Source organism: Harpia harpyja, chromosome Z, assembly GCF_026419915.1.
Source record: "Harpia harpyja isolate bHarHar1 chromosome Z, bHarHar1 primary haplotype, whole genome shotgun sequence".
Taxonomy (NCBI): domain Eukaryota; kingdom Metazoa; phylum Chordata; class Aves; order Accipitriformes; family Accipitridae; genus Harpia; species Harpia harpyja.
In genome coordinates this window covers 15918577-15946318 of record NC_068969.1, presented here as the reverse complement: position 1 = coordinate 15946318, position 27742 = coordinate 15918577, and the positions used below count along the sequence as shown (strand labels likewise).

The window sequence follows — 27742 nt, the reverse complement described above, 5'->3', positions numbered from 1 at the left end:
GTTCACTTACATGACACAGGGTGAATGCTGCTCTGTTGCAGTCTTCCATCTCTCTCTACTTTTGTTCAGCTACCTCTCTTGTTTAGTATTGCTGAAACATTTGTAATAATAGCAGCATAACGGCACCAACACCATTGTGCCTGTTTTACAAGGCAATAATCCACTTCTCTCCTTGAGATAAACTACTAGGGGGAACAAGAGCTGGGTTATTGGCTTGTAAAACAGTGTGATGATAGTATTATTGTCTAAATTAATGTCATTTAACGCTTTATACCACAGTTCCAGAGGTCCCACCTCAAGCATTAATAACGCATTTTGCTTTTTAACATGCCATAGGGGAAAAGACCAACTTCTGACATCCAGGCATTGCATCAGTTAAACATAACTAATTGGTGCAATCTGCAAGAACAAAATAGGAGACCTTGATTGTTCTAAGAACAGTTCAGTTACTTCACACTCCCACCCCATCCTAACCTCTCCCCTGCCCTCCCAAATACAATCTTTTTTGTTCTTTACATTATTCATTTCTGGAGAGTATGAGGAGCTAAAAATGTAACTTCTTCACATACCTTTTCTGTGCTAAAAAGTATATGCATTACCTCTTCTGAGCTACCTCGTTGTCATTCATATATTCTATCCCATTTATCAATGTAAGAAATTGAAGCTTTACAAAGGAATCACCAATAAAAAAAAAAAAGACAACAAAACAGGCTCTGCATTGCTAAGGCACAGTAAACAAGCCCTTGGCTGATAAATTTGCTTATGACAATATTGGCAGTAATTTGATTCAAATTCCAGCAAAGTCAATTTTGAATTATAGCAGCCAGGGACAGAAAATAGCTGCTTTTCTTAGCTGTTAACCCCATAAAAGCTCCTTTTTTGAACCATAACATAAGTCCAAGATATTTCCCTGGTGGTGCAGCTTAAACCAGTGATCAGTGTAAGTGAAGCATGATAAATAGCTACTGCACTACACCCCCATCAGCTGAAATCTGCACAGGTCTAGCTGTGGAAACAGAAAGGTCATTCATTACTCAGTGTGAACAAACAGACGGCACATTTGTGATAAATAATAGCTATTACAGAGCTACAAAACACACTGAGGCTTTCTGCTCCATAGCTGCGCACAACTTCCCCTGTATTACTCTTTAAATATAATTATTTAAAATTGGCTTCCTTGATGAAGACCCTCATACCTCTATGGATTAAACTCATAAACCTAAGTATAAATGTGTGTGTGTGTGTGTATGTATGTATCTACACACATATATATTTTTAAAACCATTTGTTTGGTTATAGTAAGCAGGGCACAAAGTCATTTGTCTCATCTACTACAAAATAAACAGGATACAAGTGGCATATTTGCCTTTATTTTCACTTCCCTCATCAGTCATGATGTGGATCTCAGGATCGTAATAGAAACAGTAATTAGTAAGCCAGCCTCTGGTCAGGAAACTCCTAAGATGTCAGTTCTCAGTGGTTGCTTTAAAAATCATATCAAGCAAGCAAACCACCTCCACAACAAGGTTTTCTTTCCCTGCCACCACGACCAGAAGGGCAGGTTATACCAGCACAGTTTTCACTTGCTGGTCAATCTTCTAAATAAAACATCATTTCTTAGGAGTATGAAAGCCTTTAATATTAGTTCAAACCTGGTACGCACAGCAGGCGCAGAGAGTCATTCTGACACTGAGAACGGACGGATCGTCTTAACTCTCACAATATGAGCAACTGCAAAAGCCATAGCCTAAGATGTCTCATCACACTGAGAAACATTGTACTTCCTAAGTGTTCTAGTAAAATAAAGGGTTTATGCGAGACCTTTTTGTGAAGTAATCAGTGCCACAGAAAGTTAATATACTAAAACATATTTTCTACTTATCTACCTTTGCCCAGCATTAAGTAAGAAGTGTCTGCAGTGCCTGCTGCCTCTGGGGGCACAAAGAGGGAAAGTCCCCTGTAATTACATCAATTTCATTTACAAATCTGCTAGCTGTACCGACCCCCTGAACACCCCACTTTGCTGGGCTTCTGCTATCTATGCCACAATTTGAGCCTTTTGTGGCAATGCAGGAGTACAGGGTAGATGGGCATCTAACTTTTTTCAAACCATATTAAAAATTTGGAAGGATTTTAGAAGTGTTTGGGATCAAATTGTTTTCTCTCACAACATACCTAGTCGCACGTGTTTGATCTCACAATACCACTTGTACTTAAAGCAGCATTAAGTATAATCTTGCAGTCTCTGCTGGCTTCCACTCCTGCACTTGTTTGTTTTCGGACGAGGACGATTCGCCCTGCTCATGAGGAGCACCTCCAGCCACACGCGTGCAAGGGAAATTAACTGGTCACCGCGTGAATGCAAGGACATGAACGCTTGAGTGCATGAATCTGATCACAGGAAGACAGTCCAACCAGCAACGTGCTCCAATATTCAGCGGGAAATTAACTCTCCTGCATTTCCATCCCAGGTCTCTGCTGAATATGCAGCAGTAGCAATTAACTTTTACAGAGATGGGGAGGGAGGAGAAAAGGGTGAAAGTTTTGAACTTTCACCAAACTTGTACCATTAATCGCAATCTGTAAATTCAGATGAAGAGACCAGAGAAGCAAATGATTCCCTGTAAATTTCAATTCTTCATTTACATGGCAAACAGAAAACACAGGTCGTAACTCACAGCAACTGGAGTGCAAGCTATCAAATTAGCCCAATAGAGTATGTCATTGTGCAGCTTCAGAAACAAACAACAGCCAGCAACGAAGCCTCCTGAAAGTCAGAGATATTCAACTGAGCATACCACACAGTGTGCTAGGATGAGTGTGGTGATTACTGGGAGTAATGACATGAATAGCAAAACGATACAGAGCATTTATTCCAACCGTGGAAATCAAGGAAGCCTGCAGCAATTTAAATTTTAGGCTTTACAGCTAAAGGCAAAGCAAGCTCTATAAAAAAAAAAATCCTAACACAAAGAAAGCTAGAGCTGCTTACTTTGTTAGGTATATATTTTTCTAGTTTTCTTGGAAATGGTACAAAAACTTGAAAAACAATGTTCAGTTACAAAATTTTGATAGCTACATATAATGTTTTATATCTATATACAGTTTATACATGTTAGATATACTGTATGCATATAGCATCCCTGCATTAGTGTGTATATGCACAGAAGTGTATACAACTGGCTTATTCTCATAAGTCTTTTTTTTTTTTTTTTTTTTTTTTTTTTTAAAGCAAAGCACATGTTTTTCATGTGTAACTGATGGAAAGGCTTTAAAGAAATTTTTCTCCTAGGTTCCCTCCTGCACCTCTCTGCAAATGGTGCTGTAAGAGGAGGTTCAAAGGAACAGGAACATTTGCCCAAAATATGGAGACTTCCAGCTCCATATTCAACCTCCAAAGCCTGGCCTTACTGCCGAGAAGGAAGGTATCACAGCACCCAACTTTAAAGCACCAGAACTTCAGGAGTCTGAGTGTCCATTTCCAGTAAGAATTGTCCTGCAAAAAGGGACAGCTGCATCAGCAACAGAAGCTGTTGCAGCTACACAGGCCGGGCAACAGCTCCGATTCTCTCGACACTTTTCACAGCTCACTGCCTACAATGCCTGCAGCAGAGTCAAAAGGCAAAAACCACCTAGTTATCGCAGTGGGTTGGTACCTCTTACCTGACACCTTAGCCCCAATATATTTATTTGCTTGTCAGTAAGAAGCATGTGGCCCTTACTGTAGAGCATCTGGTCAGATAAACTGAAAGTCAGAAGGAAAAGGCTGGATCCAGCTACAACTGAAGCTGTTGCCAATGCAGCCATCCTTTTTCAAGGGTCAAATCGTACTGGCAAAAGTGAAGAAGCCAAGAGTGGCTCCAGTGATTGGACATGGGAGGGGTCACCGTCACAATCTCATTAGCTTCTACCCAAAACCAACCCTGCCATCCTGTAGGCGCGGGGGGGGGGGGGGGGGGAGGTACATTGAAAATTTGCCAGTTGAAACTCTGATTCCTTCAATAAGAACTACACTTCAGGAAGCTTTGTTTTTCCAGACAACAAGATCCAACTGCCTCACTGATCCAGGCACTTATAGAAGGATGTTGCTCAGCCTAGTTCAGATCCTCAGCTGAGAAACCCAGCTCCGCGTGCACTGTTAAGTAAAGCCAAAACATGGCATTTTCTAGGACATACGTATTACTGCAGTAAAAGCACAAATTATTTCTTGTTCTAGAAATGCTTCCCCCCCTCTCCTTTTCTTAAACCAAGCTGTAAAAATATCAGGGGAAAAGCAACAAGTGCAAGAGCTAAATTATCTTTCATGCGGCAGGTCAGCCAGAAAGTTTTACCTGTCAGCAGATTTGAGAACTCCAAAAAAGGCCATCAAATCTCTTTGACACCTGAAAGCTACAGGCAAGTTAAACCAAACCAAACCAAAAAAACTTACAAGGTTTGGAAAATACTCTTCCACATAATGTAAGAGTAATGAATCTCTAGACCACTAGCTCTAACGGCACTCATACAATGTAGAATACCTTTCAGGATCTCTCACCTGAACTACCTCCTTTCTTGTAAACACCTGATTTATATTTCTTGCCTGGTTGGTCCATGGGAAGATTTCCTGGACACTACAAAGGATCCTCCTTTCATTTGCTTAAAAAAAAATTATTTGCAGAAGTAATGAGATGCTGTTCTGAGAGTTTCTTTTTGGAAAACTCTTAAGAGGTACAGTTTTAGGGGTCAGAACTGCAGCCCTGATACACACTTTGCAATCACATTGATTGCAGTAAGCCTCAGGCAGTAAGATGCAGGGAGCAGGCTGACAAAGTGTGGACCTTGGGGTAGAGCTCTCATTTACATTAAGATCATTTTAAACCACTCCCAAAGGGCAAAGAGCAGCATAAATGGCTTCTATGTGGGAGTAAATTACACGTGTATGAAGGATGAAAACAATGCCAACACCATGCATAGAAAGCGACACACTTCTTATTCAGAATTTGAAATTACTTTAATCTGTACCTCGCTTAAAATTCCTCCTAAGAGGCGTCTTTCTTTCAAAGGAACTGTAGACATACTTCTGCACAAACCCTTATTTATTGAGTGTATTCGCTTAGTTTTCAAATCTTTGCTAAAACAGGGGAGCTGAAACATCCGTACAAAGTTTGATGGTTCTCTGGATCAAAACAACACTGTTCTAGAAAACTTCGGATCAATTGCCTTTCAGGATATTGCTGGGCAATACAGCCAGAGGCACGTTTATAGACTCCAAAATACTAATTTCATACCCAATTTCTACATACTCAAGTCTTGCAAAGTTTCCAAGCTTTTGCACTTGTTTTACAAATCTGTATGTTCAAGAGCTTGAACATCTCAGTCATGCTCTGCTTTAAAATAAACTGTTAAACATGAATCCTAATTAAATTAAATTTATTCTGTTAACTCAGTTTTTAGTTCACAAGATGGGCAAAGCTGAGAGGACTGATTCCTCTGGCCCCCAATTCAGAGAAATCCTTCTAAGTATGTGCTTTGACTGTAAGTGTATGAGCAGCCCCCTTATTTCAAAGGGATTTATGATCACGACAAATACTGTTTATTCACACTGTTGAGGATTAGTCAATTTACCCACTTCAAAAGCCAGGGCCAGAATGCCCAGGTGAGGCACAGATAATACACTGGAATTAGGTTCTGGGCTATTACTCTGATCTGAATGGCACAGTTACAACAACACAAGGGTATAGTGGAAAAGCTAACAGAGACACAAAAAAATCCTGGGCCATCCAAAAACAGAAAACGATTTTCTCCAACGAAGGTGCATGCCATGACATTTAAGTGGGTTAGGTTTGCTTATTCCGAAATCCTTTCATTCAACAATCAAAATCTGGAAGAAAGAAGCTTTTTTGTTTGCCATTGGTGGGGGTGGTTTGTTTTAGGAATAAAATAAATTACACTGTGAAGAACAGTGCCTGACCACGAGCTGGCATACCACCAGCTTTTAATGGTAGTCTGAATGGCTCCCACACTTTCCTTTCAGTCCAAGTCTCTTGATACTCCTTTGGGAGTTTGTTCACAGATTTCTTTTTTTTTTTTTTTTTTTTTAAAAAGCCTGAAGATTTAAAGTTTGCTATTTGAGTCATCTCTACATGATTTGGGTAAGTCTTTCATTTCCAGTCCTTTTTAGAAATAAAAACTCCCTAATGGAACATGGTTACATCTGCAGTGGAATTTGCTGTTTGATCAACTAGAGATGTAGAATAGGGAGGTCTGACAATGGCAAATTGACTTTCTGCTTGGGGTAACTCAAAGTTCAAATTAGCACTGAAAGAAGCTGAAGTAAGGTGCAGAAGTATGGTCTACTGGTTAAAGCACAGGCCTGGGAGACAGGTCTGCAATGCTCAATTCCCAGCCTTGCCAATGACTCACTAAACCCGATTCCACAAAGCGCTTGCAAACGCTCAGGATGTGGATAAAATTATCGCACTCCCTAAAGAACCTCACCGGCTCCAAGCCTGGATGACTTGCATTTGATTTAACTTCTCTGTACCTCAGCCTGTGGTGTATGCAGTAATTCATTTAATCTGTAATATGATTTGAGATCCCTGAATAAATATGCAATTCTCATAAATATTAATACTTTATTATTAAGTAAGTGCTTCTTGCTTGTAACTGACCTAGTAAGTTCTGAAATATCTGTTGCTGACATCAGTGGGGAAATTTTAAAATTTATATGAAAACCTGTTAGCAAGTTCAAAAGGTATGAAAAATCTGCCGCTTCGCTCTTTTTACAGCAAATTTTACTATATTGATGCAAACCCCTGAAACATCCATTTTCCATGCTGCACTTTTTCTCAAACACCCACAAACCTGATTCTAAAAACCCAAGACACAGAAACGGTTCTGGCCCTCCAGACCACCAACAAATCTGATGAACAGCCAAATCTGTCGGCACTCCTTGCTCTGTCCAACACACCATGGTGTCCCAGGAATAAAACAGCAGATGAAATGCACTGACAGAGTCTTTCATTCCCCTCACTTCATGCGGATTTCCAGAACAGCACAACACATTTGAGCAGCAGCTGGAGGGTTGCTGGACACAACTGCACTTCATAAAATAGCATCTGACCTGCTGCACTCCTACTACTAGAATACTCTTAATTAGCTGCAGCCTGGGAATGGCTGGAGATTCCTAAAATAGTCAGTTAATGAAGACTGACATGCACCAAACTGTAACAGCAAGGAGAGCAGTGAATATGGCAGTTAGCTTGGGATTAATGCATCGCACATGTCCAGGACTGCTGTCAAAGCTCCAACACTTTTCCTGAGCTACATGACCTCCATAAAACTAAAACAAACAACCAAAAAAAACCCCCACAATAAAGTTTATTTCCTAAGTTACTTTTGTGACATTAGCAATTTATATATAATGACTCACTGGGCACAATGAAATCACTTATAGCATCCATGTGTCTACATAACACTCTGGAAAGCATGTTAATTGCCAGAGGTAACCAAGAACCTCTATCTCAGTATCTCTTACAACAAGAGGCAGCAGCTTTAAACAGTACCAGTGTAATCCACAATCATAAAGGCAAAGGCAAATAAATAAATGCAAATAATAAAAACATTAAAAATCAAGGGTCACATTGACATGTACTGCTCAAAACTTCCTACTGAGATTATTACAGTTCAAGACATAATAGTGCATAAAAAGAAATATCTAATTTCAAAGTACTGCAACTACAAAGTGTGTTAGTAACAGACACAGTAGATGAGAGAAAAAGGTCTCTTATTAATCAGAATTCATATTTAAAAAACAGTGGTTGTTAAGTAACTCCTCTGAATCCTAATCACAACTAGGAAGGTACCAATTACACTGACTCTCTGTTACTATTCATTAATATCATGCTGAAATCTTATTTGCTTTTACAAGCTGGGGGGGTGGGGGTGTAGGAAATCAGCTTTGAGGGGGTTGCTTTTCTTTTTTTAAACTGCATCTCTACCTGAACCAGCCAACCCACAGAGATCAGGTAATCAGGATACAAACAAGAATCCACATTTGACTAATTGGAAGGTCAGGTAAACAAAGCGCCATTATCATAGCAACAAGATACATACTTCCTTGCAGACTTGCCATTATTTTTATGCACCTCTTGCCCTGACAACAAATAAAATCTCTACTGAAATTAAAGAAATATTATAATACTGTTCCCTACTTATTACTTTATGAAAGGCTTTCCCCCTCCAAGATTGACGTAATGCTTAATTAAAGCTACACAGAGCAGCAGAGAAAGATCTAAAGCTCCAAGCCAGTGGTGACTAGAAACTGTTAGATCTTATTTTCAGTATAATGCTATTCTCTTATTGGCACAAGAAAAAAACACAAACAAACAAACAAATATGAGCTGTAATAATGGTCAAGGTGTGTTAACACAGTTTGGGGAAGGCTTTTTGTTTTTCATTTTAAGCCTCTGCCATTTTGGAAGGTAGCCAGAGTATAATTCTGCCTCCCTTGATTGACAAAGCCTGCTATACCTTTAATTAAATCTGTGACTGTATGCCACCTTTTTCAGTAAGAATAAGGAATTAAAAATTAATTTGCTAAAGGAAGAACCCCTTCTCCTTACAGGCAAGCAGTGTAATTTTTTAAAAATACATATATATAGCATGATTAGCCGAGATTGTGTGTATGGCATTTCCAGAATAAAACTAATCAGTGTTACCATGCGTTCCATCACACTGCTCTATTTGCATTTTTTCCTGGAAGGCTTCCAAAGAAAGAGGAAAATCTGCTTAGGAAGAGGCAAAATGCCCTGAACGTACCATGAGGGGGGCAACCACCAGAAAAACCACATAACCGGAGCCTGCTAGACCTAAGCTCTCCTTCCACGCTACAAATTATGCTTCTCTGACTATTTTTATGAGAACATCACTGGACAAAGGCAGATGATCTTAACCTGCAGAGCACATGCAACAAGAGCAGGTCCACCCAGACCCCTCACAGCTATGGAGGGAGAAGTAGAGCAGACTGCCAGCTCACCCTGGCCCTCGGCTCACAAAACACCGACACTCTCCCTCCTGGGGATGCATCCATGGAAGAGTCCACCAAGAGTATTGCGTAGTGGAGCTTCCCAATGCGATGGGGTCTGAGGGCCACCATTTGCCCAAACGCATGACAGACAGCGGTCATGGCTATGAGCTGACCACCCTAGAAGAGATGAGGACTTCAGTAACTCCTCTTCAAGCTTGTGAAGAGTCAAACAAAACTGACAGAAGGTATTTCGTACCACATTTTGGAAATGCAATTCACGTATATAGGCCAACTTCTGGGATCTTGTGGTTATGGGAGGATCTTATCAACTTCCAGCCAGAAAATGAGGTGGAGGAAATAAAAGTCAATTCTTTCAGGTTTCACAGAAAAGCTAAAGAAATACCACCCAAAAAGAATTAGAGAAAAACTCAAAAGAAAAATCAGAGGATTATTTTTTTTTCCTTCCTCTCAATAGTGCAATTTTTAATACCAGTCTCCTGATAGATTGGTCTTTTCAAGGATTAGGGCTGAAAGAACTGCCAGAATCTGAATACTTTCAGCCTCACTGGAGAGATGGGCAAGATACCAGAAGGAGGAGGGAAAGTTTTCAGGCATCTTTCACCTTTATTATGGGATTATCAGGTCTGCAAAGATCCCTCTACTTCCATGAGCACCTAAGGGAACAGACGAGCTAAGGACAGGGCAGGAGAATCCTGTGCTACCTATAAAATGTTTCAGAAGAGGAGAACATAAGATACCTAGTCCTAAAGCAGCAGTGAAGGTCACTTAAGGAAGCAGAGTGAGGGCTCACACCCGTGCCTCTGCTACTACAGGTCCGCTAGAAGACGAAGCACTAATTGCACCGGACTACACTGCAGCCTCAAAGTGAGCATCTTTTGAAGACAGAACTGCAGGGTTTAGGGAAAAATACTCATCTGCAGGGTCATCAGAGAGGGGAATGGGACAAAGTCTCGTGCTTCAGCCATGTCCTGGCAGAGAATATTTGCTCCTACAGGAAATGACAAGCAGTCACCAAGTGACAAATATGCTCATGAGGATCAAATGTCAGATTCAAAGGGTGTGAAACAAACCTGACATCAGCTTTAAGTATGAAGTTCCCTAAGGCATGTTCTGGGGGATCTTTTGAGCATTATTTGCTGAATTTTGAACCAAAGTACTGCTCTGGGAAGCTTTAGAGGGTGCATCGAATGCAACTTGTACCCACAGGAGTGTTCTCACTGAACAGCAACTACACTTCTGCATAACATAGACGGCAGGATTCAAGACCAAGCTCATACAAAGTGAACCTTTGTGATTTAAACATTAAATGCCATTCCTCTTTGTTAAAAGCAGCAGAATAAAGTAACATTTATTTACCTACCCCTGTCACGAGCTTTGCTACTGCAGCTCATCACTGTAGGATCTGGGAGCTTTTCCACAGAATAAAACTGCTGCAGACAAGTGGACAGGAGACTTCAAAAGCATTTCTCCCTTTTCAAGTCTCAGCTCTATCTAAAGTAGAATCTTCTTGGCTAGGGAGGAAGGAAAGGTCTGATGCAACTGCTTTCTTGGTAACGATGGAAATAATTGAACAGAGAGCTTTGCAGAAGATACTGAGCATGGCTGGACTTCAGGTTTCTCCAACCTCCTTAAGTTTATAAATATCAAATTACATATTGAGCTGATATAACCAAGATACTCATCTGATAACTGCAGGGAACTAAACACATCAAGGCCTAGACTAGTTAAATAAAATTACAGTTTATCTGAGAAACTTGGTACTTGGCAGCTGAACAGAGAAAGCAACCTCACATCCCTTTTATGAGGTGGATAGGAAAGAGGATAGGTCAGAGGGAAGAGGACCACACACTGCCTTATAATACATGAACCATGATTCAAAAATACAAAAAGTACAAGAGTTGAATTCTTCCCAGTCCTAGGATGCTGATGAACTTTAGAAGAATTTGCTCATCAACTCCATTTACCCTCAAAACTCTCAGTGATATAATCCTTTATTCACTCTCAGGTATTACTTTTTTTTTCCTTAACTGATTGTCAATTCTTTTATTTCCAGATATTATGCTAAATTATTATTTTAATTCCTTGAGGAATCTGAGACACTTTTATTTTGATCTTCAATGTAAAGCAAAGACAGTGTTTCTACGACTTTACACGATACACACACACGAATGAAGAAGCTAAAAACAGGTAACCAAAATTAAAAACTAATCCACACAAAGGGAGCAAAGAACCTCAGCTCTGCTCTCTAACGCATACTTACTAATATCCACTGAACCACCCCCATTCAACAAGATTCTGTGCTAAGCCTAGCTGTGCTGATCCCACTGCACTCCACAGCAACGCAACACTTTGCCACCATTGCCAGTGAATCCTAAACATGGCTTATTTTCAACCTAGCAAGGCTGATTACCTGACTCCCTACAAGCACCATTCATGGGAAAGAGGTTACCAGCATGGTGCTGAAGATCTGACCATCACCCATATGAGTTACACACAGTTAAGACATCCCACCAGCTTACACAGGTACCTGAAATCCAGACTGTGACAGCAGAGCCCTTTGGCATTCAGAACAGTCTCAAAGCAGCAGGAAACCGTATTCACATAATTCTCAAATCAAATGTTGTGTCAGGTCTTGCCTAAAATCTAATAATCTGGACTTGCACATCTTGCTTCCTCGAGGAACCAGCCACCACATTTTCCAAATGATCTGACAGTCCACCTTAATATTCAAACCAATATACGTAACATAATTAAATTCCCAATCTACTCTCTGGGGTGACTAAGCTTATCTACTAAAGCCTGCAATGATTTACAAACTACAGGACATACCAAATGTGGAAACGCTACTAACAGACCAGTTCTGGCAAACATTTCTTCCTGAAGATAAGGAGTTTGAGACCCCAGTTTCCATCCCTTCTCGGTGCTGGCAGCTGTCATCCTCAAGCACTGCCTCCAAAAGATGCAGCCTCCTGTCTAGATAGACAATACATCAATCTAATAAGGAACAGTGACAAATACTAACTTGTTTCATTACCAAATTAATATGCACATTTGTGAAGCTTAACACACAACCTATCACCACGTCCAAGCTATCTCTGGCAAGTTCAAAATAGTCAGAGCAGAGGATCCACTGGTCAGAAGGACATACAGGAGAGAGACAGTTAGCCCCAACACTCAGACTCCCCTGTTACCACAGAAGTTAATGTCAGGGCAATAAAGGAAAAAGATTCAGATTTCACGTGTCTCATCTTTCAAACAGGTATGCACATGCACGATGCAGTCAATACAACTCACACTAGCAAAGTTGTACAAACACTTGAGCAATTCCAGGACCAAGCTCCTTGTTAGCAACCTGACAAGATGAGATTTTATGTACTAGTTTTCAACATTTCTCCCCTCCATTCCACTTCTCTGCTGTAAGCTATAATATTTAAAAGTATCTCTTCTTTCACTCAAAAGCCCATCACTACAATGACCTGTTATAAGCAATGAGATTCTTCAAACAGCTAAAACTGCCTTTTTTCAAGAGGTTGGCAGGTTTTGATTTTTGAAATCAAACAATTAGGTTTCTACCAGAAGTCCTTTGCACACAGGAAGGCAGCCAGCGAGTCATTTAATTATTTATCTGCCAGAGGTCTTTTAAGGTGACTCTTGGAATATCTGAGCTTCTCCATTTGAGAAAGTATCGATTAAGACAAAGTCATTAACAAGTGAATGTGTAACTGCAGGAAGAACCTTGGCAGGTCTGTAATGCGCACTCAGGCACTAAAAAGAGCTCTAAAGAGTATTTTAAAATATGTAAACAAATCTATTTCTCTTTAAGATTTTTTAAAAAATAATAGAATTTTTATTCCTTTTTTTTTTGCGCCTAAAAATTGTGACATAAGAACACTTAAAATCAGGCCCTCACATCTATGCTAATTGCCAAGTATTATACATTATACCATTAATCACCCTGAGTGTTCTGAAATTTTCCTATGTGTGTATGGCTAGGTAATGATATTTTTTTTCCCTGGAATTTACTGAGACCAGTCTCCTTTCTATTTCCTTAAAGGTATTGATGAATTAAATCAAGGGTATCTTCAAAGATCGGTCTGAGATACAAGCTCGGATACTGTTTTTCAGATTGAAAGACATGGTTTCTCTGAAGCTGAAAAATGTCTTTAATGTGTGGCACCACTTAAAACCAAAGGTAAGAGTTGAACCAAGAAAAAGAAAAATGTTCCAAAACAGGAGGAACACCAGGCTTACATCCATGAAGGTATTTAAACACCTAATTCTTATTTACACATTAGTTGCTGAAATACACAAAGGATTTAGATTTCAGGGACCAGCTGGGAAAGGGCTACAGCAGCCTCCAACGAATACAACACTTTTATAAACATTCAAGAAAATGTTGCATTGAGTTTTGTACAGCTATGCATTAGAATGGGCTGCTTTTTATAAATCCTAAATCATTTACATATGCTTATTTCTTAAGCTATCAAGTAAGTGGTGTAACCATGCTCCTTCACTGGTGACAACATAGCCTTGACTACTGGTCATGAAAAAAAACAAGAGAAAATGCAGGATTTCTAAAAAATGTTGTGGAAACTTGACAACAGGCCAGTTTGAGACAGAAGGGGAGGTCATGTAAAGGAGATGCAACTTTCCTGCTCTGATTTCCATCTGCATGTGAAAAGCGTATCAAGAGGTGCTCAAAAACACACAAGTATTTTGGGAAAATAATGGCCCTGCTTCTTGGAAGGACTTTGGAGGATACTGCAAGGGGGGAAACTCAGAGTTTACTGAGGCAAAACAAATATTTCATATGATGTTGTCTCCATCTTTCACATCTGTCAAACTTGGCTTTTTTTGCTTCTTTCATGCAAAGTTCACCTCATCTGGCATATGACCTCCACCAGAACAAACCTGCTAAACTCCCCTCCAGTCTACCCCAGCAGCATCTGTGGATGGAGGACTCGATTCTGCGTTGTGACCCGTAAGTCATTGCAGCTCAGGTCAGAAAGAGAGGCCTGTTTGTAACATAACTCTCTTCTGCTGTCCCTTCATTTTGTGTTGCAATTTCCTGGTAATCAGTGCTCTTCCCTTCTTTGTTTTAAGCCTTTCCTATTTGAAATGGGGACAGGTAGTGGGTGTGCTACACATAGGAACCATGCAGGGTATCCACCCATTAGTGAAGAGGCTTTTCATCAAGAACAAATCGTAATTACTGTCATATTTTGAAAGATCCTCCCTTTCCACCCTAACAGCTTCCTTTGCAGACAATGGACATTTAAAAAAGAAGATACATCTCTCAAATTCATTGAAAATTGCCAGTCCTAACTGCCCGTGCAGATGCTCCAGGATAGGGTGCACGATACTGCTTGCTACCATGTATCTCTTGATGATTTTGCTCATGTTGTCAGTCAACCAATTTACCAGCACATCCTGCAGCCATCTATTTTAGGAAGATGTATTACTGTCTTCCGACACACAGAGGCAGCATATATAAAGGTTAGAGAAGGAGACTGAAAGTCACCACTGCAGGGCTCCACCGGTAGCTTTCTTGCTGCCTCTTTAGTGGTAGCTGGGTCAGGTATTTAAAACAGTGGTTTTAAATTGTGGTCGGTGGAACACCAATTGCAGAAGGAACATTTGCTGGTTGATGTTCTGAGAAATTGGCTGGCCAAGTACTGCTGGCTCTCCTTGTTCCCACACATGTATGTGGGATTTATTGCCAAGGCAAAGGCAAAAAGGCATCAGATATTTTCCTAATTATACTCCACATAAACAGTTACTATTGTTGTTTGAAAGACTGTCATGAAACGGCAAATGGCTAACGCCTGGAATATGGGACTTGTGAACTAATATATTCAGTCATCGGGGAAAAGATCACAATTCTTCCTCTAAAATATTCCAAGCTTCAATTTATTTGTACAGAAAAAAAGGGTACATTTCTGACATGCCTAATGGGAAGCTATCATTCTTAATTGAGTTCTGTTTGCTCTATCCTTTGAAAACCACAGGGTTTGCAGAAAGAAAACAAGTGTTTTGTGACCATAAATGCCTTCCAAAAGCTGAACTGGGAAATAAAGCAAAGATTCGAGTAGGATTCTGCTGAGCTGATGTTACACAAGGGCTCATCTGTGCTGATGTGTATCAGCAGTGCTCTATTGATTACATTGATTTTACCCAGCTAAAGGTTTGACCCACAGTCTCTGAGGAAGAGCTAGAGCTAAACAACCCCTAACTAACTAAAACCAAACAATAACTATTGAAGCAATAACTATCTTTAAGAAAATAAGAGGGATCAAAAACAATGACCATGCAATAACAGCAGCACAGGAATAAACAATACACACGCCTAACCCATACAGACAGACCCAAACCAGAAAAAGCTCAAAGTGGGAAGAAAATACAGTATGCTGAGAAAACATCAGAAAACTCTGAGGGACTGGCAGGGGAGGAGCTGAAGAGAAGCAAATGGCTAACACTGATCCTGAACCAACACGATTTCATCTAATACCGAAGTACAACATACATCTTCATTATGTTTCTCATTCAAACCAGGAAATCAAGACTAAGGACCACAGCCTTCAAATCCCTTTTGATACATATTTCAAATCCCCAAATTACTTTACATCTATCAAACTTTCTGCCAGGATGAGCATCAGCCCTCACAGTTTACAGACATGTCCATATCCTTTTAGGGCTTTAGCCTAAATGGCATCACTGCCTGTGTCTACCACTGTGCCAAACACAGCTTATTCCGTCAGGGGTTCACCCAGTCCATGGCAATGCTCAGGACTGTCCAAGCCAGGTTCAAGAATCCCACTACTCACTTTGCAACAACAGCTTTTACCTTAGCTATTACTTCACTACTAGCGCCTAACTGTGGCCTTCAAGAGTTGTTGAATATGAAGCAATTTGGAGAGTTTTTCCTTATACATACACAGGCCAGTATTACGTACACCAACAGCACAGATATGATACGAATGCAGTTTTACACTTGCATGTAAATGATTGTCCTTGCTCCTGCTAACACATAAATGCTACAAATTGATGCTGTTATCCTGTAAAAAACACCCCCCCAAACCCCAAATAACTCCTTTCAAAACCCCCCAAAACACTCTCTCTACTCTACTCACATTTAATCTCTCTGTAATACAACAGAATTCCTTAAAACACACGTGTACACAAAATCTTTTTCTATTAAGACAGTGCCATATATCTTTGTTCTGAGCTGAATAACTGATTGTACCCAAGTTGTGTCACATCTCTTCACAGAAAAAGGCCTATCAGTAAAATCAGCCTGTATTCTATGCTCTATCAGCATGAAATGACATTACCAGACACATTTGCTGACCATACAACTGTATCTTCAAAAATACTGAGATGAAATAGATGATCAAAGCAGCCTAATGTTCAAACATAAGTTACTCCCTGCTGTTTCTTCTCATTTGGCTTTGGTCAAATTTTACTGTGACTGGGTTCCAGCACGACACTCTTTAATGGGCTGTACAGGCAGAAGAGATGTCCTGGTGGGTCAGAGCGATGCCCAGCCAGCCCACTGTTATCTCTCCAGCAGTAGCAACTGAAGGAGCTATTTAGGAAGTGTACGAAAGTATGTTGGATCAGGAGTGGTAAAAGGTGAATCTCTGACAATTCCCATTAGCTCTTGTTCACAGGTCTGCTTCTTTTAGTTACCCTTCTTTGTGCTACACCTTTCTTGAGGTGCAAAGACCAGAACTGCACAGAGCACTCAAGATACAGACACATCAAGGTTTTATGTAGCAGCAAGATAAAATAAACATACAGATAAGTCTTTCAGAGACCTCCCAGGCTAGCTATACTTCACTGTCAGGAGATTATAATTATGTATATAGCACTACTATGCTACAATAATGTCTATCGACTCATGGCTGTACGGCCACCTGATGAAGATTACTGGCACAAAGAACAGTAACCACTTTAAGCCCATTGTATCAATCATCTTCATCTTAAGGGGTCTCCGAGAACAGTCTTTAACAGTCCCACAGGACAGCAATGCTGTATATTCTGCCCATGAGCCAGATATTGAGGCATTACCATTAAGGATCATAGGAGCTCTAAAGGCGCTGTTCCGGTCCATGGTCTCAGTGATCTGGCATTAGAGAGTTCCCAGACAGGCCTTAATACGAGCCTTTAATGAGCAAGTCACAGGTTGTTGTGTCATATCCTACTTGGGGACACTTTAGTTCACGGATCGCTTAAGTGAAAGGCAGTAAAGGCAACTCTTCAGAACTTCTATCAACCAGCCATCCATGCATGAATGCCAGCTCCTTTAACCCTTACAGAAAAGTTTTAAATCCTCCCTGTTCTTGCTCTCCTTTTTCTGCTGGTAGAAAGGCACCTGTATTACAAATGAAGCATTCCTTCCCCCCATTCTCCTCTAGCCACCAATAGATGACAAGAATGTAAAAATACCATTAATAACTAGTTTGCTCATTGTAATTAACACCTTCGTAGTGTTCTTACCAGAGAGAAATGGCCACACTTAAATACAGCTCAGCAAAGTATAATTTACTTAAAGAAAAAGAAAACATTAAAGCTTTATGTGAAAGAAAATTATCTGTTATATCTTATGGCTCTCAAATACATTTACAGCAGTGACTCTTCAGCTTGCGGTTAAAAAAAACACAACAAAAACCAACCAAACAAAAAAACCCCCAAACCCAACCCCTTTTAAAAAAATCCATTAGGAACTTAAAGTATTATTACCACTTTGCTACACTCTCCCTATTGAAACTGCCAACAAGAAATTCACAAGATTGCTTTTTGGGTTGTTTGTTTATTTTTTCCTGTGTTGATGACACAGACAAAAACCATCAGCCATACTTGTTTTTAATGTCTCATACACAATGTCAGCCTGCAGGAGTTCACAGCTGCCCCAGCAGGTACAGACAGCCCATTTACAGAGGTGGTACACTCAGCCCCCGCTACAGGGATTAGACTGGTGTCTGGGATGTGAAGATTGGCATGATGGGCGGGACATGATCTGCTACCACCAAGACAATAAATCTCCACCACTGGACCACCAGAGAGGCACTGGGAGAGTGCCACCAGGCTGGTCACACCAAAGGCTCGGCTCCTGACTGCACATCAGTTTTCTCCCTGTGCTGTGATTACACATTAGTTTTGTTTACAGACAAAGTGAGAATGGAGAAGTCAAAGAGAGGACACTATTGACCTCTATCCAACATGGCCACATCAGACAGATCCCACTGGGGGCTGGACCTTGAATTCTCATTCCTCACAGTAAGTGGAGTTTCCTTATTCTAAGGGTTTCTTACTTTCAGTGAACTTTTCCCTGTTGGGCTGGAATTAGCATCTCCTGTTGTCACAGGGCATACATCTACCACCTACTGAGGCCCACCTTTCCTCTATGCCATCGGTATGATGAACCTCACATGTTTAGTTATTTATGCAACTTGCCTAAGCCCTGGACAGACATCTGTTAACCATTTAAGACCAAATGAACAAACAGTAAGATGACGACCCCTTACGTCTGAGCCTCCACCAGGGCAACCAAAACATCAGTCTGCCCAAAATCATGTACACAGCCTTCCCATGGCTTGGAGCAAAAGCATGTATGTGATGCACAGGCTAAGCTGGCAAACCAGGGAGCCTGGGGCGAAGCTTCTCATTTCTTCCTTCTCTACTGGTCACCAGAATCTGAAAAGGACATTTTAACAAATCTGTTGTTCTTGTTTTTTATTTGAATTCTGTCTTTGCTGTATAAGAAAACAGCTTAAGAGACAGAGGTCTGTTTATATAAATCCAGAAGATAAACCCCCAGAGATGATAATAATTTCAAATGCTGTTTTTAAAGTAGCTGACTATATCCTATTTGAAAATAAAACACCATCTTCCTCTAGTTGTACACAAAATATAGGACATACAAATAATTTTTTTCAACATATTCATACAAATAATGCAATTCCATACTAGTCTCAGTAATGGCATGAAAGCATAAAAACTCCCCCTCCCCTTACTGCTGCACAATTACAAGTGACAGGCATTTGATCATTATTGCAACCACCTGTCAAATATCACAATGAGCTTGCCCCTATTTCATGAGTTAAAACGGCTTATAAACTACAAAACTGTGCAAAATACAAAGTGCATTAAAAAAAAAATCAATATCTATTTAGATATCCTCTTAAGGAAGCTTACTTTTGATTAATTTTCTTGACTCTTGAGAAATCTGGTAACAGGAACAGAGGAAGAACACTTGTATTTATAAATTGGTTTGTCTAACAGGTTTGAAGATTTTCTTTTTCTCAGCTCTCATTTTGCATATAAATGCTTCTCCTCCTTTGCAGAAGATCCTCTGCCATATGTTCTTGTAAAAGGTGCTCTTTTGAAAGCCAGAAAAAATAAACCGTCTCCTATTCAGGCAGTGGATTAGCTCTTACAGACTACCCTTTTTTGCCAAGATAGCAGAGGTGTCATGTTTCTAGCCTGGCAATGACCACATTAATGTGGTTTGCAATGTATCTATGGGAATGGTACATAGAGATGGAATTTTAAAGGAACCTCAAGACCTCCCAAGTTCAGTGCCAAATTCCCAAATATTTAAAAAACAAGAACAACCAAAAAACCCCCAAAACAAAACACCAACAAAAAGACCCTCAACATAAGTTCAAGTTTTGCCCTGAATGTTTAGAAGCATACCAAGAAGGGGATACCAAATCCTGATCACACCACATCCAACTCCGCTAACCACTACAGCTCCTCTCTCAAAAGATTTCAACTCTACAGTTCAGGCCTTTGCTTGTGATACAGAGTAAAGGACTGCTCTTTTTGGAGCAGGATAGTATAAACGCATACAGAAGGTTCATCTAGCCAGCTACAGGTTGAGTGTTTATCGTTAATTCAGGTGCTAAATCTACTTGGTAAGCAATTCACTGGAGTTTGTAGATAAATGCTAAGTTTGGTATGTTTTTCCCCAAGTAAATGTTTGCAAATACAATGGCAGTCCCTCCTCATCCTTTATCTGGTAATCATGGGATCCAAACTGACCCTGTCCTACTGTCTCATCTTAGAGCTCTTTAGGGCAAGGCATGCTCCTTTCTTAAAACCAAGGGGGCAGACAATTTTCATTTAACTGATGGATAACAATTCATGGAATTTATCACATCTTTTCTTTTAGGATGACAAAGGATAATCCAGAATTTGAACACTGTCACTTGAAAACTTCCCTAGCCAGGCAACATAGCTCAGAGAAGACAGGGAGAGATAGCAGCCAATGAACTAGTGTCCAAGAAATCCTTGCCAGCACAAACCAGACCTGTGACTTATAAAACATCCATGCACGAATTTTTGCTTCTCAGACCTGGAATAGATTGAACGCTGACCTGTATTAGGCTAGGATTTGGTGTTAGCGTATCCATCTCTCACGCATCATGTCTGATTTGGTCCATCTGTATTTATGGATGAGGCAGCAATAATTTTCAATCCTTAGGACACATTTTTGATTTGAGAACTAAGCCCACTAGAAACAAATCAGGTATTTTCCCCCCCTCCTAGTTCAGTGCTTTTTAAAAAAATAAGGCATTACTCTGGTGCACAGAATCAGCTGAAGGATGGTCCAGACAATTCTACTGTGGCAAGTATTGGCAGTGGTTAATGCTTAAGGAATATAGTTTGCTTTAGTCAGAAGAGAATAATGGTTCATGGCCTATGAATTCTTTCAGGTGCCTCACTCCTGAATTTTCCTATACATCCCTTAGATATCTGTCAGTGCACACACGCATTTCTACCCTATATACTCATGGCAGACAGGGACAACATATTGATATACAGCACTACTTTAGACCAAGGTATGAATATTACATTAGCTGAGTTATCACTATAGGGTTCTGACCTTCAACTATCCAATTTTAAATTCATTCATTTTCAAACTATTAAACTCTTCTCTATCACATCACAGAAATCGACACTATGATGGTAAGTTTTCCTGACAATGTTTAGGTCAAAACAAACTATGATATATTAGTAGAATTTGTAAGAGTATGTTTGTGCTATTAAAAATCTGGAAGGACTCTTGAGCCTGTGGTCACAGTTTGACCCTCAGTAGTCAAGCAGAGAGAAGTGTCAGGTGTGTGATTGGTTCCTGTTCTTGCTACCCCACATCTGATTGTGGATCAGAAAAGAAAGCTCAGCTGTTCTGCCAAAGGCAGAAATCTGGGCTCCATTACCATTCCGTACTCCTCACCGAAAAATCTCTAATGTGCGGATATGCCCTGTGCTCAGGAGCGAGTCCCAAACCAAAGAACAAACTAGATTAAAAAGAGGGCAAAGGGAAAAGGTTAAACGGAACTTTTTCCCAGCACATTACTGGCAAACAGAGGGAGGATCAGGGAGCTGAGAAAAGCCTTCTTCCTCCCAACCTGGTAATGTGTCTCAACGTTCTCACTTTTCCCCTAGGAAAAATTAAAATTTTGGCAGAGGAGTTATTTCCTACAGAAACCAATACACTCTTCTGGCATTTAACTAGAAGTGGCTATTTTATCTTTCTGAACTACAATGCATGAATTTAAAAAGAAAAAGCCAAACCATTGTAAGAGCTCCCTCAGAACAACACCAACTGCTTGCAAACAAGTGGCAGGGAAGCATTCAACTCAGTCGTCAGCAACGTAAGAGTTAAAAAGGAGCAGCAGCATCACCACTTAATACAGGGGGATCTGCCAATATAGCACTTAAATACAGCTACACATCCCCTTGGCTTCTCAAGCCCTCCTACCTGTGCAGGCCACTGAAGCTAATTGTTTAATAACAGCAGGCTGCCACAGCAGTATGCAGACATCCCTAAAAGGCTATGCAGGAGATTCGCATGAACATTTAGATATCAATTAGAGAGATTTTTTTGCCAGGTTTTTAAACATGCTTAAACCAGCCAGCACCTACATCCATCAAAAGTTTAAACACTGAAAGCCTATTAAAAAAAAAAAAAAAGTATGCAAAATGCAAGGGCTTGGGTAGGAAGGTGTGGCATAAAACCCTCTGACAAGCATCAGAACAGTACTGACAGAATCACACAAAATTTTTGCTTCTGTTTCACTTCCAGAAGCAAAAGGACTCAAAGGTGCAAGTTACAGGGAACAAGCCACAACTGCTTTCAGCAGCCTTCTACTAAGGGCCATAGATCCAGTGACCATTTCCCTCCATTCAACAAACAGTGTCTGAAAAGACAAATATATCCACATGGGAACAGAAGCCATTATTTTATCAAATCGATTACTGCTGAAACCTTTGAGCTCTAAACAAGTCTTCACTAAAGTCCTATTGGCATCTAGGTTAACAATTATCTTTTTACAAGTTCTGAAGACATACTGAAAGTAATAGCACCCCCTGGTTAACAGAGAGCTAATTGATAGAAGAAAGATAGGCAATGGGATTCTAGGATGTTACTATTATAAACAACTCAGTCAATCAGTCTAACTTTGTTCTGAATAACAGCAGAAGAAAAAAAGATTTTCAGGATTGCCTTGTAAGGAAGGTACCATATACGATAGCAATGGGAAACGTTATGAAATCCTAGACAGCCCAGTGAAAAAGGGAACCAAAACCAATAGGAAATGTAAGTCTACTTTAATAATAGAGTACATGAACTCAAGAGAGGGATTTCCCTTTAAGAATTCAGGCTCTGGGCACAACAGAGCTCTAGTTGTCAGGTTTAGGTGGGTGGCCATTTTAATCAACCTGTTTAGCATGTATTTTGCATGTCTATATTAGAAACATGAATTCTTCCTAACTGCTTTCTGAAAAGCTCTTTTAGTTGAGACATTGTCTCCTCTGCAACGTCTTCTCTCAAGAGTCAAAAGTCAATGCCCTAGAACTACAGGAATCTAGGCTAAAAAATAAACTCTTCTACTTAATGCCCTTCCATAAGCACAGGAACTTCATCTCAGCTCAGAAAACAATAGCTATTCTTGAACTTCAGTGTACGGCAACATAAATTTCTTGCTCAGCTGAAGATTTATCAGCTCTTAAAACTACAAAACTGTCTTCCTCAATCCACTCCTCTCTTTTTTCAGCATCTTCTTCAAACAACACAGCTTCTTCCAATTTTTATAACCTTTTTCTAAAGGGTCTTAATTTATGCCAAGAAAAACACTGTCTGTTAAATGGCATCATTAGACTCACATGATTTCTTGTGGTGCATGTGAAGTTTTTGGTCTCCTGCATACTAAATGATCCTTACAGTACAAAAGAAATTGGTATAAACAGCTGCTTTATTTTGTGCTCTGATAACTGAGGAAAAACAGCCCTCAATGAAGAAGTCATCCTTTGCTTGGGGGAAAGTAAATGGGCAAGTAAGAAGTACATGAATAAAATTAGCGGATCGGGCACTGATTTCTTCACCAACATGCGTGTGGTATGAAGGTGGATATCCCAGCAGATGTTTCCACAAGCAGAGCTCTACCTTTTCTCACGGATTATTGTAAGATAAGGCTCTTCACCTGCTTTATTTCATTGCCCCAAAATACTCTGTAGATCAAGAAAGAGGCAGCAGAATGAGGAAATACAGATTCAGATTTCTTTTGGTTTCTGTATTCAGATGTAGGATGTGTTGACAGCAAGCCCAAAACTTCCATCAGGCCACAAAGTCACACAAAATGGGACAAGAGCCAGCTAGCAAACAGCCTTGTGATGATGTCCATTTGCAGTCTGATGACATAGGCTCATAAAGATTTGTAAGAGGTTTTCAGGGTTTAAATAAAAATAACTGGGGAGTCACCTCCATGCGTCACTACATTATGCATTCAATGCCATTGAGCAAATTGGGAAACGAAAGAAGTGGGAGCACAGAGGAAGGAACAATATGAAGTCAAACCATTACTTTCTTAGGAGATTAGAGGTGACAGGCAAGGGAAAAAAAAGTAGTATTCTCTTTCTACCTCTTCTGAGCACAGGGGCACACAGAAATTAGGGGGATAGACCCAAACTTATCTGCAACATTCTGCTGCCAAGGAAGGATGTTTCTCATAAACATCTAAACTTTTTTTTTTTTTTTTTTGGCATGCTTTGGGTCTGATCCAAAAGCTTGACACGGCCGCTAGAAATGGTTATTGGATTAAATTCTTAGACAGCATAGAAAATAGCAGGCTAAAGAATCTTAGCAGACTTTCGAAGAGTATTCATTCATCTCTGGCTTGGGAAAAGCTTGTGAAGTGTCAGACTGAAGGAGAATTTTGCCAGGAAAATCTGGGTTTGAACCACAAGAGCAGCTGGCTATAACAGTATTGCCCAGAGAGGTATCAAACAGGTGCTATAACCAAAAAAAAGACAAGTAAACAAAACAATAAAACAGAATTACTTAGTGCCCTGTAAATAAGTTTCTCCATCACGCATAACAAAGCAACAACTCGGAGAAACTTCTGAAAGGCATAAATGTCAATTCAGCACACAGCTCAAGCTGACCTTTACAAAAGAGTTTTTCATTTTCACAACCATTTTCCATAGGAATAGAGAACTCCTTTGAAAAGCTCCTCCTGGAGACTGCTGGAGAAGCACAAGCCCTGGAAACCCTAGTAGTCCTGAATTTCCAAATCAGCCCAGTTACTTGCGAACTCTGTTAGTGATTTGGGCAGGGGAAAAGCAAGCCTCCCCCTTCTTGTCCACCTCTTCAGCTATCCTGGTCTCCACATCTGCTAGGCATCTCAGCATGGCCAAGCAGAGTTACACCCCAGGAAGAATTTGTTCCAGTGAGTCACGTTTCTCCACAATTGCTAGCAAACGGTGAAACAACGACAGCTTTCAAAATTCCCATGGCAACAGCTCCTTCTCTCTGCAAACTCTGACTCCACTGGCAGCCTTAACGCTGCACAAAGTAGCGGCATACAGAGGCAATTTGAAGCCTGTAATCAGGTAGCATTACTTTTATTTAATAAAAAATGCACAAGCACAAACCACTGACCACGGCTGCAGATGTAACCTTGAACTAAGGCACCTAATCGTTGCTCCAGTATGGATCCTTCTGTGTTCCTATCCTTGCAATAATGGGCTTATCTAAAACGTTGGAAATTGGGTTTTTAAGGTCAGTAGGAGACCTTTAAAAGCTCTCCAAATAGAACCGAGGTCGTGACTACTTGTGGTCATTGACATTACAGCAATTTTTCTAAGTACAGGGATATTAATCCCAGGAGCCTGACAATTTCAATTTCAGTAATGACATTCTGTCCCCCTAAAACTTTTAGAGAAGTTTAATACTCTTCACTTCACATACTGATCTGTTTTGTGCTGTTCTTAAGTGTTGTTAAATGGTTGTTTCATTTCACTGTGGAGTTGGCTGACCAAATTTCAGCTGTGCATGGAGTGAAGCCTGTATATTGTAGCATCATTACTCTCAGAGGATCCTAGGTAGTTGGAAAATATTGTAATTTGATTTTGTTTTTTTCTTTAAAGCAACTACATTTTGTAAAAGCAGCCAATTATTTCTCTCCCTGGAAGGAATACAATAAAAAAATTAATTACATCATGCCATGTTTAATTGAATTTTAAAATGGAAAAGCTCCACTGTAAAAACATCTACTGTATTGGTAATGATGTTAGTAGGGTTGAATCAATAATTTTTAAACAAGCTTGAAGAGGATTACAACAGTATTCTTATTTATTTCATGCACAGTTAGATGCCAGTGCCCTGACATTATTAAAAACATATACGCATTCACATTAATAGTTTTACAGAATTATTGATAAGAATTAAATTTCATGATTGCTTAAGTGACTGCAAAATTTGAGCTCACAAATTTATTCCATGTATGTAGGATTTGAACCAAAATCTGTAGAAATTTTTCTAAATTTAAATGCTTCTCTTCTGTAGCAAGAAACACCTCCCGAGACACGTATTTGGCTGAAAAAAAAGGTGTCCTCAGCACAGTTAACAGCATCAGCACGGGCATCTAATCTCTGTATCATGCTAAATATTTTCTTCTTTGAAGTGATAAAAATCTAACTGTCAAGCATTGCTTGATCTGACGTAATGCCTGGGGAAAGCTAATCAAAAGGAAGTCTTATAGGTTCCCCCTACTTAAATCCACCCACCGGAATAAGCACAAGTTAGAATTTTTATGAGGTGAAAGACTCTGCTGTCACAGCCCAGTGTTAATTGGCACAAAGGTTTGAGAATACCTTAGTTTTACTGAACTACTTTGATTTCAAGACTTCTGAGCTGAATTTTCTTGCTTCTTTATAATCCTGTCTTAACTATCACTGAGTTTGAAGTGAGAAAGAAGCTTAGACAGATCTATATCAGTGTTCATTCATGCCAGACTGTTGCATTTTCATTTCAAATAGGGTTTGAAAAAAATTCAGATTGAGGGCAGGAGTAGCAGGGGGAGCACAGGGAATGCTAATCCCCTGTTCAGCTCTTGTGGGAGCACCAGGTGATGATTAGTCATTGGCCACCAAGTCAACAGCCTCTTATTTTCCTCTCTGACTTTCAGACAAGGAAAAAAAAAAAAAAAAATGTCATCCCTTTCCCCTCCCTCTCTGGGGTTGTACAGCAGATGCACTGATAAAGACAGCATGCACTTGAGGCCTTTGGAGGACCACCCCCCGGACACTTACTTCCCAACTGCTATGTGAAGTAGGGACACGCACAATTTAGTAGTGAAACAAGCCAAATACAGTAAAAGAAGATGCAGCTCTGGTTTACTTCCATCCCCCAGTTTTGTTCCAGTAGCCCTTTATCTCGTGCCTCTAGCCTTACAGCATTTCATTTACTTGTGTTAAACACTCCTTTGCTGCTTCAGTTCCCAGCCATGCCAGAGTACTTCAAAAGTCTGGATGTCCTCTATTTTCATCAGGTGAAAATATTATCATCAAGACTGTAGAATATAAGTCACCACAGGTCTCCACCTCCTCTTGAAAAACAAAACCCAAGATGCAAAAGCAGGGGTACATGCTACACCCAGGTATGTGCTTCTATCTGATACTAACTGGCTTCAGAAGACATGATGAAACCCCAAATTAACCTTGCACTACAATACGAGCAGGAGGAAATGTTACTGCTTGAGGACTGACAGATGTTTTGCAGATTACCTGGAAAACTAGCAGTGATGGATAAAGAACCATATTTCACATATAGCACTAGGTTTCAAGAGCTATCTTGTTTTTTTTTTTACATTTTAGGCCATATTACATTATAAAATTCCCTCTGCAATTACAAATGAGCTAGTGCCACTTCATCTGATCCTCACACCTATGACTAATCAACACAAGATTCAAGCCATCTCTGGAACTAAAAAATAGAATTTGTAATTTTTATAAAATTATTTCCTGTGGGATTTCTTTTTTTTCTTCTTCTTTTTTTTTTTTTAAACTTTAAGTATCTGATGAAAGGTGCTTAGGGGTCACACTTGATACCATTTACCATGTAGCTTTCAGTTTGTTTCAATTTGTTTTTATTTATGCACTGAAAGGGATATATTTTCTTCCTCCTTATTTTCATAGAGCTGCCTTTACTAAAAAAAAAAAACAGATTCCATTTCTGCCGGCCTTGCTTATCAAATTAGAGCCAAGTGTAATAAAATGGCTGTTGGACAAAGATTTTTAACAAGGTACCCAAGTGTTATCATTTTCATAATATTATGCTCCACTAATACCTTTCTTCCAATATTTTCTCAAAAACTTATTTAAGCCATAAAGCCTTGCAAAGATTGCCCACGTTTTACAACACACAGT

The 27742-nt window shown here is 39.9% G+C and overlaps 1 protein-coding gene across 2 annotated transcripts in view; it reads right to left on the bottom strand.

Moving 5' to 3' along the window:
- PTPRG (protein tyrosine phosphatase receptor type G) overlaps positions 1-27742 on the bottom strand; it is a 414402-nt gene that overhangs the window by 273327 nt on the left and 113333 nt on the right. The gene's annotated exons all lie outside the window — the stretch shown is intronic.